The following is a 14,824-nucleotide window of genomic DNA, read 5'->3' as shown; positions in this document are numbered from 1 at the left end:
AACTAATAAAACGTTTTCTTTCTGTTCATAACTTTAAGCTAGAGGGGATTCTATATAGAAATTACTGGGTACCCTCTAACATGGCCAAGATTCTGCAGTCTGGAGACATTTCTCATGTCAGAGTGTTTATTCTGGTGCAGGGATACTTTAGATCACACCCTTAGAGGCATTGCTGCAGAAAGGTACTCATGCTTTAAGTCTTGAAATAAGAAACAGTTTGTACTTAGTTCATCAATAATTCATACATGTTTCTAAATTAAACTTCCTTCAGGATTTTCTGTAATATTGGAAACTGGTCTTTAGTTTTTATTAGACTCTTTTTAAATAATAAAAAAAAATTCTTCATTCTCACTATACTCCAAGTCTCTATAGTCCATGCAAACATGTAATTGTTATCAGTTGAGACTAAATTTAGGCAAGCCATGTGTACTGTGAAAACTAACAACAAACAAAATTTCCTACGTCCTCCGTACATTGACTGATGAGTGTTTCCCTAAACAAACAAAAGAAAAATGATGATGTTACAAGGTCAACTTAAAATAAAATATCAAAATCACTTCAAAATAGTAGTTAATATTTTTTAAACTGCTAAAATGGAAAATCAGTGCTATAGAAATTATGAGAATGTATATTGACATGCACATGAGAAATACACCCATAAGATTATATGTGTGTGTATGTTTATGGTGATGGGTGGCTTCCTTTACTACGGTTTTAACGAGAGTAGTTATATTCTGTATGGAGTTTTGTTTCATTTTGTTTTCAGTAAGATCTCACTATGCGGCCAGTGCTGGCTTGGTACTGATTTTGTGGCTTAGATTAAATATGACCTTGTAATTATTACACTTGTTTTAACCGCCCAGGTTCTGAGAGCCCTGGAATGTTCCACTGAAGGCTGATGGCAGGTCCTCCAACTTCTCTGTGTTCATCTGTTTCTTAACACTCTGAGACTCCAAAATTATTTATCATGGGAAATGCTTAATTTCAGTTGAAAACTTGATTAGATATGGAATCCATTAAGAGATTTGGTCTGAAATTAATTAAGAAACTGGGTCTGAAATCAATTAAGAGAAATGCAATCAATTAAGGCAGACCTATATGAGGTCGTCTCTATTAAAATAGTTTATGGAAAAATTGTGATGGATTGATCAGGTCGATTAAGAGAATACACATTGTTAATATGAGTGGTCTTTTCAGTTGTCAAACCATATAAAAGGAAGTTTAGGAAAAAAAATTCTTGCTTTCTGTATTCTTGTATTCAAGTCTTTTTGGTGAGTTCATTTACCTCGTTTGAGAGTTCATCTAACTTTATTGTTGTTACTGGTGCTGTGAGTGCTCAGGATACTGCTGCTGCTGCTGCTGCTGCATTTATTCACTAATATCAGAGTCCAGATTCTTTCCATGAGCATCAAATGCAGACTGAAGACCAGTGGCTCTCCAGGTATTAGAAACAAAATAGGAACTGATGCTTGGACTCTCCACAGTGAGAGAACCATTGTTGTATGGCCTGGATCTAGTCATGTAAGCAAATCTGAACTATTCCTTTAATATATACCCATTTAACAGTTTTGTTCCTTTAGAGAACACTGACTAACAAGCTATGGTTACAAAATTATCAAAGCAATGGAGGGTTTCCATATTATGCACAAGGTAAAGTTTGATTTTGTTACTGTATGGAATGAAAAGTTAAATTGTTCAAGGTGACCAAGAAGAGGAATTAATATTCCCTCAATCCCTGCTTTCCTTATCACAATGGAAATTTGAAAAAGTGTATTACTAAGTCCTATTGCATAATTCATATTCAACATGATTTTTATAACAAAATGTTAGGGAAACACCATGAAACATAACAATTTATCCTTGACTATAAATGTAGACCTTGGAGTACAGTGCAGTGACCTTCAGATTGTTAAGAAAGCAATTTGTGATGTCTAGTGACGCTTAACCTCATATTCTGTGTCTTATTTGAACTTGTTAATTTATATATCAATCTATATGGAAGAAAACCATTTCTGTACAATGGTAGCTATTTAATTTATAAATATTGTGGATCAATTCACAGAAAATCTCAATTATGCAATAATCATTGACAATTTATTTTATATTTTGATATAACAGAATTATGATAAAATATATAATTTGGCAGGTATTCTAATAGAAAATTCTAAGTGTATTATAGTGTTGTAGCATTAACTGTAAATAGTAATGTAAAATGGGCTTCTAGATGTTCAGCTTGCATTACTGGAAGTCTGTATTCAGGGCAAACTTCCCCATTCTTTATTCCCAGGAACTACACTTCTACTTTCTACTTCTCTGAGCTTAGTTTGGATCTCTGATACCTATCATCAGTAATGTTGTCTTTTTCCTGTGATTTTATTTTTCTCTCTACTAGGACTTCCAGCTTTATTCGTGATATAGTATATCACAGAATTTTTTTATTTTAGTCAACAAACAATTCTATGTATGTGTGCATACACAGTATGATTTTAAATTTCCTCTATTTTCTCTCAAGAGGAAATTCTCTGCGGTTTGGATTGCACTGTCAGGTAAGCCCATTAGGCCTTACCCTTTCCCTCATGAATGCCCTTATAGCAGGAGTAGGTCTGTCAGCTCACGCCACCTTCTAGCTTTGACTTCTCATTATTTGGTGGCTTTCAACAGATAGTGGCTCAACACAAACATCCCCATCACATGCCAGCTTGCCAAGCCACTTGACCTTAGATTGCAAAATTGTCAGAACTGCAGAATAATTCATCTCTGCTCCTTGTAATCACCTAGACTATAATATTTTGTTATAACAAAACAAAAGGAATAATATCCCCTTCACATTCATACACACCTGTATGTGTATGTACACATATGTGTATACATGTATTCATACATATATGATTGCCTTTGGCTATTGTGAATAAAGCTATAAGCAACAGGAAGTACAATTTTCTTTTCATAGTTGCAATTTTAATTCTTTTAGATAAGTACTCACAAGTGTGTTTGTTGTACCATAAAAGTTGTAATTTCAATATTTGATAAAATTTCTCTACCTTGTTTCTTAAGTCTAATATACTACACTCCATTACATAGTACATATGGTGACCAGCTTCTTCAAATGTTTATCAATGCGTGACACTGACCACTTTAAATTGCTTTTCTCCCTCATTCTGTTTCTCTTTCCTTCCTTGGTGAATTCTTGCCTTCTTTCTCATTCTTCACTTTTATTCTAAGTGTTCTGCAGTGTTAAATTCATGGGGAATATTGTATTTCTCTTCCAAATTTTTAACATAATATCAGTCATTTGTATCTTTAAAAAAAAACAAATGCTATCCATGTTTTGTGTATTTTAATTAGGTAATTTGTGGTTTTGCTGTTAATATTCCCCTTCACATTTTGGTTCTAAGTTTTTATCAGTTGTATGGCTTTAAAATGTATGCTCCTATCCCACATTCTGTGTTCCACTCTATTGATGGCTTGTTTTGCTGTAAAGATACATTTTAATTTGATGTAGTTTAATTTGTCTGACTTTGCTTTCCTTTCCTGTGTTTGTCAGGAGGGCCTGTCAGGTCAGCACAGCTACTTCTACTCCTCTGACAGATGAATTGTCCTCCTTTATGGACCGGAAAATATCATAACTTAAGAAAAGATGTTCATCGGGTAATTAAGAAAGTAAGACAGTCTTACCTCACAAGTTAGACCAGCCTTATCAATGCAGGTGATCTGTAGGAGGATGGGTGTTCTAGCTAGTTCACTCTCACACTTTTTTCCTTTGTGATTTGTGTATCACTTCCATGTTGAGACGATTCCTAGTAATTTCTTCTATGTGTTTTACTTTTCAACTCTTATATTGAAATATTAACTACATTTTAATTTAATTTTTTTAATGATATAATGTATATTGTAAAGATAAGAGCTCAGTTGCCAACTTGAGATGAGTATCCAGCTTTCTCAAGGACAACTATTGAAGATAGAGTGCTTTCTATATTGTGCATTTGCATCACAGCATCACCCGTTGTGAAGTCTTATTGACCTGAATTGATGCAATTAATTATTTTTCCTTAATCTACCTTCTTCATACTCTTCCTCTTCTTTTTCTTCTTCTTTGGTGGTTTCAAAAAGCAGTTCTAGAAGAGAGTTCTACCAACTCTCCAATTCATCCAGAATGTTCCTTTGTTCTTATTCATTCCTGTTCCTCCTGATAGTCCTGTAGGCACATAAAATCAAAAATGAATCATTTAGATAGTTGTCTACAATAAACTAAGGGAGAGAGATATGTTATAGCCTTTTATCTTTTAGCAAGACAGATTTGGGGACTTCTTTTTGGCCATCCATTGCTCACTACTGAGGAGATTTGGTGAGTAAAGGCCACAGTTTATCTAATGTCAGGACAATAGGGCTTCTTTTATAAGAGCTAAACTGCAAGAATTTCTGAATTTTTTACAAGGAAAGATAATCCATGCATTCTCAAGTTATTATTGTGGATGACAGATGGCCTCATATATTAATTTCACCCCACCACAAGGAACAATGCTTTCCAGATTTGATTTCACTTCAAGGAATAATATCAAATTTGTTTTATTGAAAATCACATGGCACAGAAAGATTCTGTAATTCTACTTTTTAAAAACTATATGGTATTGTTTATTTGTTTCACATAAAGTAAAATTAAAAACCTAAAAAGAGAAAATAATTTTAATCATATGTGTGTATGTGTGTTTGTGTGTGTGTGTGTGTGTGTGTGTGTGTGTGTGTGTGTGTATGTTCCTAAAACCCAACTTTTTTATTCTCTAGGAAATATATCCAGAAACAAAAGTTTATAAATCTGATCATTTTGTTTTAAAATCGACACAAGCATGGGATTGCCTTGAATTTAATGATCTTAGTACCATCTGGCATTAGTACTTTTGTAATCTATACAGATGCTAGAGAATATGGGAGTCTAGGGCAAAAGCAAAAGAAGAAGAAGAAGAGATGCACAGAATTAAAACATACATGGCATAGCATCTTAAATCTTAAGTATGCAATTACTAGGATAAGAACTAGCACACAGTGTAATTACCAGACAAATTGACTTTTAACAACATTTGAAAAGACATATTTTCTAAGCTTTTCTGTTTGCATTGTGCTTCCAAAGATGAGTTATTAAATGTGTATTGGTAAAAAGAAACAAAATTTTTTTTCCGTAATGTGTTTTATTTCATTGAGCTATACTATACTATACTAACTATGGCCATGGAGATAAGAATGTTTTATGTCTAAGGAATACAAATTTCTAAATAGCTAATGATGAAGATAAACATTCTAGTGTCCGAGAAAATGTGATCATTTTTAATGACATTCATTTTGGGATCGAAGAGAAATTACTTCCTAAAAGAAGCAGCAGGTTTCTTTCCTTGAAGCATTGGTTTTATCATATGCTTCCTCTTAGCTCTCTGTCACTATTCACTGTTGATGATCAGATTTACCTGGATAAGGTATGTACAAGTATTAGGGTTACATTATTAAGACATCCTAAACTGTTAGCTTAGTATTTTCTTAATACTAAGTGCTTATTGTGAGTTGTGTGTGTGTGTGTGTGTGTGTGTGTGTAGTTGCGTGTGTGGTGTATGTGTGTGTGGCACAGTGCTTGCGATATGATAGGTAAATACCTGACTCCTATGTTAAGTCACTATACCTGTTCTGACATCTTGAAGACCATTAGTGTCTGAGTCAGACATGCTACTGAGCATTTGCTTGAAGAAAACCCAAAATATATCTATGTTTGAACAAAAGAACTAGTTTGTTGAATGAATATTCAGAAAAAATTAGTTAACTAAAATTTTGAACTGAGAAGAGAAATTCATATCTAAAATTGACACATACTTTAAAAGACCTGTAAACAAAATCAGGGAACAGGGACAAAATTTGAATGTCACAGGGATAATAATACTGTCTTTTTCTGCTGGCCACAATAACTAGGCTAAAAGCTGGAATAAAGCATCCAGACACATATAAATATATTGTTTGGGCTTGAGGTTTATTTATAATGATCCAATGCTTGTGTTTCCAAGGAATCTTCAAACAATGGAAAATACTTGAATAATGATAGCATAGTATATAAGAATGCTGAATTCCAGAACACACAGAAATAGACCTTACATAGCAAAAGACCACCCCTTCTTTTGAAAGATAGTAATAGAACAGGTTCAAGTGTAAAGACTAAGATTATTGCAATTATCTACTTTCTCATATAACAGAGTATCCAAAGGGTCAAATGCTTGAAAATGATGTGCCACAGCACAAATCTAAGGGATATTTGGTGACAATAACAAAATTCATTGTCTACGTTAGATGTCATTTGCAATGAAAGCACAATTTGTTATTGTCATTTTCAAAAAGATAAAACTGTGAAACCAACATCTCTGTTGCACTGGTCATACTAGCTTTCTGGGGCACAAAACAACCTCCATGGACACTGTGCACAATAGCCAGGCTTTCAGAACATTTGTTTGCTTTGATTTTTAAATGATAAAACTAATGGGTCAAACAACATTTTTGGAAGTTTTACAAAGTTTTCTTGGCATATTAAGAATCCATTCAGTACCAGTGATCAATTCAATGCTTTCCTTTTGTTTCATGTTGCTGTTGCTTGTTTTATAAGTATCCATGTATGTAACAGGTCCCCAGACCTTAGCATGACTGAGTCCATGTAGGATGTACCATTCAGGCCAGAAAACCCAGCGTTTGGACAGCACCACTTGCCAAAATAGAAACAACCATCTAATCCATCAAACCCATAGTTCTGGGAAACTCTCTAAATGTACTAATCTTGATTTTTGGTTCCTGTAGTTTCACTTCTGGCTAACTGTTCTTATTTACAGAATATGTAAATAACCTAGAATATTTTTCCTGTGCTTAAATGTTCACTCCAAGAAAAGCTCCATTCTACAATCGGATCCTGAGGACTTTCTTTTGCTTAAATCCATGTCCATTGAATCCATTGGCTATTCTCTTCTGGACACCCCACAACATAAAATTGTACCCTTTTGTCTTTTTTCTCAGAACATGGAGCAATAAAGGGAATCAAAGCAGATGCTCACAATTGTTTGTTAAGTAACCAAATGATTCAGAGGAGACACATATATGGAAATAACTTTTTTTTTCTACTAAGGAAATAGAAACTTTATCACACTAGAGCAGTGGTTCTCGACCTGTGTGGTTTGATCCCTTTGGAGGATGAAGTGACATATTCACAGGGTCTCCTAAGACCATTGGAAAACAGAAATATTTACATCACAATTTGTAACAGCAGCAACATTACAGTTATGACATATTCATACATATGTACACATTCATAAAACTACAAAAGTAATTTCATTGTTGGGGGACACCATAGCATCAGAAACTGTATCAAAGTGTCACAGCATTAGGAAGGTTGAGAACCACTGCATTGTAGGAATGTTTCATTGTTTTTACTGAGCTTTCTAACAAATAAATGTGGTTCTGTATCTCAAGCATAAACCTACATAGGCAATATTAAACACATAACCATCAAGCTGAGATGAAACTCAGACTAAACAATTTAATCTCATATGCTGTGCCCCGAAGCTTAATGACTGGCATGTGTTAAAAATGACATAATCATAACAGATTAGTGACAATCTTAGCAACAGCATCTCTCTGTATGATTTCCAAATGGGCTCTCACTTGTTGATTCAATGTTTTTACGAAAGAGGGGTTTATTCCATTTTTTCTTTTACTTCTTTTCTCCTTTGAGAAGAGGATGTGTTTATGATTTAATGTGGAGTTGATAAATTTCAGCAAAATTAATAAACTAATTCCTCATTAAACCTCAAAGTCCAAAATAAAATGTGCTTCATATGTTAGAAAAATTGTTCAAGCATTCTGAAATTGGATTCATGCTAATAGGAAATGGTTGGATTTGTTATTTTTATCTTTATTAACAAAGGTGGTAGTTTCCTTGACTAAATATGCAGGCTAATGGGTCTTCACTTACCTTCAGATTGAGAATAGACAGCCCAGCAGCAAATTTTTTAAATATAAAACTCTCTCGCTTTCTCCCTAATTTTCAATATAACCTCCCTCAATTCAGAATCATATGCACACAGTATTATAGTTGTCTTATGGGTTCTGTAGCAAGGAAGAAACCTAATATATACATACATATAAATATATATTTAGATTCATATACTCAGAGACACATATGCACACATATCTTTTTTAAAAATTTTATTTGCTATATATATATACACACATTCTTAATGTAAAATGATAATAAAACATTATAAAATACACACTCAAATAAAATATGTCAAGAAGACTAGTGTTTCAGTGTTGTTATTAATAGATTTCAGTTGAGATTGCCAGTGAGAAACGTACAGAGGTTCTACTGTAGGTATTTTCTACATATGAAAATTGAGTTTTTATGACTGTTTTGAAAATATTATCTCTTTATTTCATGTACAACTCTAGAAGTGATGTAACTGGGGGGAAGCCTATATATCCTGAATAAAGAATTATTAATATGGAGCCTTTAAGACCTTGAAGAGAGAAAATTGAACTACTTGCAAGAATTCGTTGTAAATTCATCATGCAATGGGTTGGCATGGAGATAGGAAGTCAATTCACATGCTTCCATCAGACCTGTAATCTGAAAAGGTCAGGTTAACATGTCTGAAGAATGACTGAATGAATCAGAAATAGGAATCCCTGAGAAATGAGAACAGAAGAACACAGCAATATTAGGCACAGACTACAAGTAGATTTTGAAGGACAGTCTTAGATACAAACAATGACCAATCTATACACACATTCCCATGAACATTCAGTATATAATACAGAAAACAAATGGCATAATGATTCCAAGTCCCAAATATGTGCAATTTCTCAACCCACAGATACTTTGTTTTATGTAATTATATACATTGTTATATGCCTTACCTTAACTTAATATACCCAGTAAGTGCCAGAATCAAATTTTCAGTGGTTTTGTAATTTTGCAACTTATATTTGTTTACTCAATTCAACCTAAAAATATTTTCCATATTTAGATGATAAATCCAATGAGTTCTTTCACACCAATTTTGTTCAAAAGAAGATCTTGTACTTGCTTTGGAGACATGCACTGAAATAGGAACAATATAAAGACTAATATGGCTCCTATAATGGAAATGCAAATTCATGAAGTGGTCCATATTCCTGGAAAAAGAGAAGAACATCTGTGGGTTCATAGAGTCATTACCATGTCTGAATGCAGAAATTATTATTTATTTTGTAAAAATTTAAATGTGTATTTTATTACATTATAATTTGACATTAAAACATTTAATTTTTTAAATATTTCTCTAGAGAAATTAAGGTAACCAAAGGATAGAAAAGCCTTCTAATTTCAAAATGTAAATGCTATAAATTTATTAACAAATGTTTCAACATGTCTACTGTAGGAAATACTTGGTTATAGTGACTGTGGCACCTAGTGAAAATTCTACCACAGTAGCCTTTGTGAGAACATGAAACACTTTTAAGTCTCTAAGACAAAGTTTCTCTATTATCTGCAGAGAATCTTGAATCCTGCAATAATTGTTTTAACATTTCTCTCTTTTACACAAAGATAAATCTTCTGCATTATAATTTTTAAAATGTCTTTGCAATTATTTACTCTTTGTAGTAGACTTTACCCTATGATCACATGGATTTTGTGAGATAGCATACTTTAACATTGTTCACTTAAAAACTCTCTTTACAGCAAAAACATTTCAGTCTGACAATTTGAGTAGACTGTCATCTCTAGGTGTATATATTCCCTAACTAAAGCTTCTATAGGTCACTATTCTATTCAGGATGATTACTGGGATAAGAAAGTTCTTGTCATGATGACAGCATGGGACATCACATGGAGTGATGCATACATCTGAAACTGCCCTTTAAGAGCTTAACTAAGCCAAGAAGTCTATGAAGCACAGGAGGCAAATGTATGCTTGAGGTCTCTTGAGGACGCTTAATAAGCATAAGATTGATTGGCAGCTCTCCATTAGAGCTGTTCTTTCCAGTGTGTTTTCCTCAACATAACTGACTATTGCTTTAAGACAACTATAAAAATTGCAAAGGGTTTGAGCTGCTTGACCTGATTATTGTTTCATTTCATTTTTAACATATTAACTCAATATTCTCAATATTGGTAATATACATGGATATCAAAGGCTGATAGGAAATTTGAGACAATCGGTGGGAATCTGTGATAGTATACTTGTTCCTTGGGCTCACAAATCTATTGTGTATTAGTTTAGAAGGCAGAAAAACTTTTAAAGTGCTATGTTATGTTTACTGACAATACTATAAGTGACAGGCTTTGTTTTTAATTTGGTATTTCATTTATTTTTGGACAATTTATTAAGATACATTCTTAATGGGAGAACTATTAATCTTACTTTTAGATTAATACTATGGTAGTCTGAAATTTTGTCACAAGAACAAATTTTTCTTCTAGAGTCTTTTAGGATATTATTAAACATTCAGTTTCATCAAATATGATACTAAATATTGACACATTATTTAATTATTTGCTAACACATGATTATTAAGTTAATCTCCCAAAAGAAAATTTGGGAGGTTTTCAAGTAATTTCAATTATCTTTTCTTATTTAATTAGTGAAAAAAAATGTAAATTTTTTAAGCAATACACTTTTGTGTCAATCACTAACCTTTTTATTTTATAGTAATCTTTAAAATATAACAATATAAATATTTCAAATTCTAGTATTATTTTTAATAATTCTTAGTAATATACACATATATTTTTTTAAATTACTATATTTCATAGACCCCTGTAAGCCCTCTGCTAGCTGCTTCAGTCTCTGTGAATTCAAATTAACCCTTAGTTAATTTTGTGGGCCTTGTTCTGGTGTTCTCCATCCCCACTGACCCCTACAATCTTACTTTCCGCTCTTCTGTGGGCTTCTCTAAACTCTGAGGGTAGGGACCACATGAAGCTCTAAAATTTAGACTCTTGCTCCACATATGTCTAGTTGTGGTTCTCAGCTCTCACTCCCACCTGCTGTGGGAGCAAGCCTCTCTGATGATAACTACACAAGGTACCAATCTAGGAGTATAGCAGAATACCATTAGGAATCATTTCATTGTTTTGTTCTACTGTAAGTCTCTAAGCTATTCAATCTCTGCTAGAGCACTGTTGAGCATGGGCTCCCTCTCTGGAGTGGCCGTAAGTTGAATAACACATTGGCTAACTACACTCACAAGTTCTGTGCCATCATTGCCCCAGTATATCTTGCAGGTAGGACAGATTATAGGTCAGAGGTTTTTATGGCTGGGTTGGTACCCACTTTTATATTTGGTAGCCCACAGAGTATCTTCCCGCTTTAAAACGATTAGACTATAGGGACGAAAGCTCTATCAGAGAGAGGGTTTATTTCTGCAAATTGGCAGTGGGAGAAGAGGGCATTGCAAAGACAGTATCTACAAAACTCATTGATGTCTAGCTGGTGCCCACATGAAGCCTTCACCACTATAACTTATTTTATTAATAACACAATATTTTATTAACTCTTTAAGAATTATGTATAATATATCCTGGTCATATTAACTTCTTAATGCTATCCTCAAGTTCTACAAGGTCTACCCTTGCTCACTAGTCGAGGGCATATAAACAAAAATAAAAATATGGGTTAGTCATATTTTGCATAATCAACTTAATGTGTCAATATTTAATATCATATTTGATGAAACTGAGCATTTAATAATATCCTGGAAGACTCTAGAAGAAAAATTTGTTCATGTGACAAAATTTCAGACTACCATAAGATTAATTCTTATAAGATGATTAATCTTAAGTTTAGAAGCTAGAAAAACTTCGAGATCTACAGTAATACATAAAGATGTTAGGAAATAAAAAATAGCAGATTCATAGGCAGCCTGTTGGTATATGCCTGTGTCCTAACTTATTAGAAGGGAGAAGTAAGAACACTGCTTAAGCCCATGACTTTGAGAGCTTCCAGAGTAACATAGAGTGATTTCATTTTAGAAAAGCAAGCATTCTGTTTTTGAAAATTGCCAAAGCATAATTGTTTACAACAGAAAAATAATATAAAATAGTCTCAACTTATCATTCCATAATATCTGTACCTCATGTGTTGTACACGATGAATGTATACATACACACACATACACACATATATAATTTTTCAATTAAAACAAATATTCCTTAAAGGATTGATATTATGCCATCGCAACATATATTAATTATTTAAACTCATTCAAGACATACAATGGCTGATGTATTTAATTTGATAACAATTTTAAATTAATTAAACTCACAAAAGTTAAGGAAAACTGACAAGTTTCTATGGGACATAAAATCACCTAGATAATAAAATTAATTTGACAAGACATAAATAAAGAAAAAGTGTTTGTCTTTTGTAATTACATTTTAAAAATATGTCACCACATAGTAAAAGTGTTAAAAAAACAAATGTTTGTGTCTCCTCAGGCAGAAACATTTGAACCACTAGTGTAGCAGAAGTAGACGCTTCAGAATATCAAGACAGAAGATGCTCTGGATTTTCGTGTGAGGATATACATCATATCAGAGATCCTATGTGATGTATTTCCATCTTTATGGGGAAAAAGTCTTTGCAAGCAATGTGGAAAAGGTTCTTTAGCAATTGTTATGACACAGCACAATGTATGGCATCAAACAACAATGCACATTTAAAAAAATCTCAAGGGATTCTCATTGTATACAATGGAGAATAGCTCAAATGCTTCAAGTTTTTTGCACTAGAGACTTGGAAATAGTCTTATTTATAGTACTAAGAATATAAAACAATGCTTTGTTGACTTAGATAAAATCAATAGTCTTAAAAAATTTTGAAAGGTGAAAATTGGGTTTGTAAACAAGCAAGAACACTTATTTCAAGTAGCAGTTGTCACTAAGTCTAGAGATCTGTGTTGTCACATTCAGTTAGGTAGTATGAGTATTAGTTTTAGTGTTAGTATTAGTAATATAAGTATTTAGTGGTATTGGTATTGGTATTGGTATTAGTATTAGTCGTGTCTTTTAAGGGACAGAGTAGAGAGCACCCTTTAATTCCAACCATTACCCAAAGAAGCACACAACCTCAAGAGACTTCTGATCATGATTAATGTCTGGTAATGCCAGCATGTATTACTTTGTTTCTCAAAACACTAAGCCAAGTAATCTCCTCTTAACTGTGGCTTCAGAAACACAGCACTAAAAGCTCTAACCTGGGGCGGTATAAGGATAAACTCATTATTGCTAGTGGAGACAGACATAAGGCCTGGCCTTTATTTAGCTAATCTGAACATGAGTCCAGCAAGACACCATCTGGAGCTTTGGAAATTTCATAAACATAATACTGTTCTATGATTTAATTATACCCAATTTCACCCCTAGCTCCTCAGTTTCATTGTTGCCTTCATAGTAGTCAGTTTGAATGCTTTCTTGTGTTTATACAGATTATTATAACTTGTGGTTATTTTATTTGAATTGTAGAGTGTAGAAGAAAGAAAATGCCTTGTGTTGCTAGGGAGACCTGACTTGGGAGCTTTAGTGACAACGTCAGATGGTGTTGTACAGCAAAGGCTGTCAGGATAAGCATAAAGAAAGGGAGCCTGCTGATGCGAAGAATGAATTCAGAATGTTAGTCATTGATTCTACAGTGATCCTTATAAAAGAAGTAATGCAGACTTTGCCTTTTTCTAAGGAAGAATTATGGTACAATAATAAAGAAAGCCTTCAGAAATTTATACTATTGAAAGGCCGAATAAATGGAATCTCAATACTATCTGAGAGTTTGTATAAAGAACAATGCTACTGGGTGGTTTTAAGTTTTGTCAAATTAAGATACTATTAGTACATGTTGAACGGGTAGAGATAGCTGAATAGATGCCACAATTTATCTTTGTATTTCCAAATTATAATTTAACATGCATGAATTCAATTGTAAATGATGCCACAGAAAATATGTGAAAAATATGTGCTATAAATATGGTACTGAAAAGTTTATAAAATCCTATTAAGATAGAAAATCCTTACTGTAGAAGAATGTTGATGACTACTTACAGAGAACACAGAAATTATAAATTTGTATGTATTTAAAATGGTTTATTCATATATACAATATAAGAAGGGCTTCAGTGAGATACAGAACACTCTGCTAAGAACGCCAATTAGGAGAATGCTAAGTAACCAGAGGAAATCGTAAGTCAGAATATTTTGGCCACTTTATAAAATTTTAGTTTACTTACAACACAAGAGAGACCTGGAAGTGTAGCTGGGTAGCAGTGTGTTTCCTTATTATGCACAGGACTTAAGTTTGAAGGGAAGATTTTAGGGGAATTTTGAGTCGACTCATAGCAGTAACTGATAACTGTTGTTACTCTATTGAGAGTATAGATAGACTCTGAAAGACAGAAGCAATGCTAATAGAATCTCAAGTGCAGCGTAGTGGAGGGTCAGCCAAGATGGAGCTACAGGAGAATCTAGGTATAGTATTAAATCAAGTTCGGATCTTCTGACAAAGTCAGAAATCCTGTTAGAAAATTTTAAAAGGATTCTTGAGGTTTCCAATCAAAATCAGAATGCCAGAGAAAATTCTAAAAGAGCTGTGTTTATTCTTTATAGACATTCTTCTCTGAATAGCTAATAGTAAACATTCTATAAGAATGGTGTCAGCTCTCTAAGTAATTCTTGGGATTTCTGACAAAGGTCAGAAATATTATTAGAAAAAAAAATTGAAGAGCTGTGTTTGTTCTCCAACGATCTCCAGACAACTCCTCTCTTGTTAGGAAAATTTCT

This window comes from Grammomys surdaster, unplaced genomic scaffold (assembly GCF_004785775.1).
Source record: "Grammomys surdaster isolate TR1022 unplaced genomic scaffold, NIH_TR_1.0 171, whole genome shotgun sequence".
Taxonomy (NCBI): domain Eukaryota; kingdom Metazoa; phylum Chordata; class Mammalia; order Rodentia; family Muridae; genus Grammomys; species Grammomys surdaster.
The sequence above is the reverse complement of the archived record's forward strand: the minus strand, read 5'-3'. Positions refer to the sequence as shown.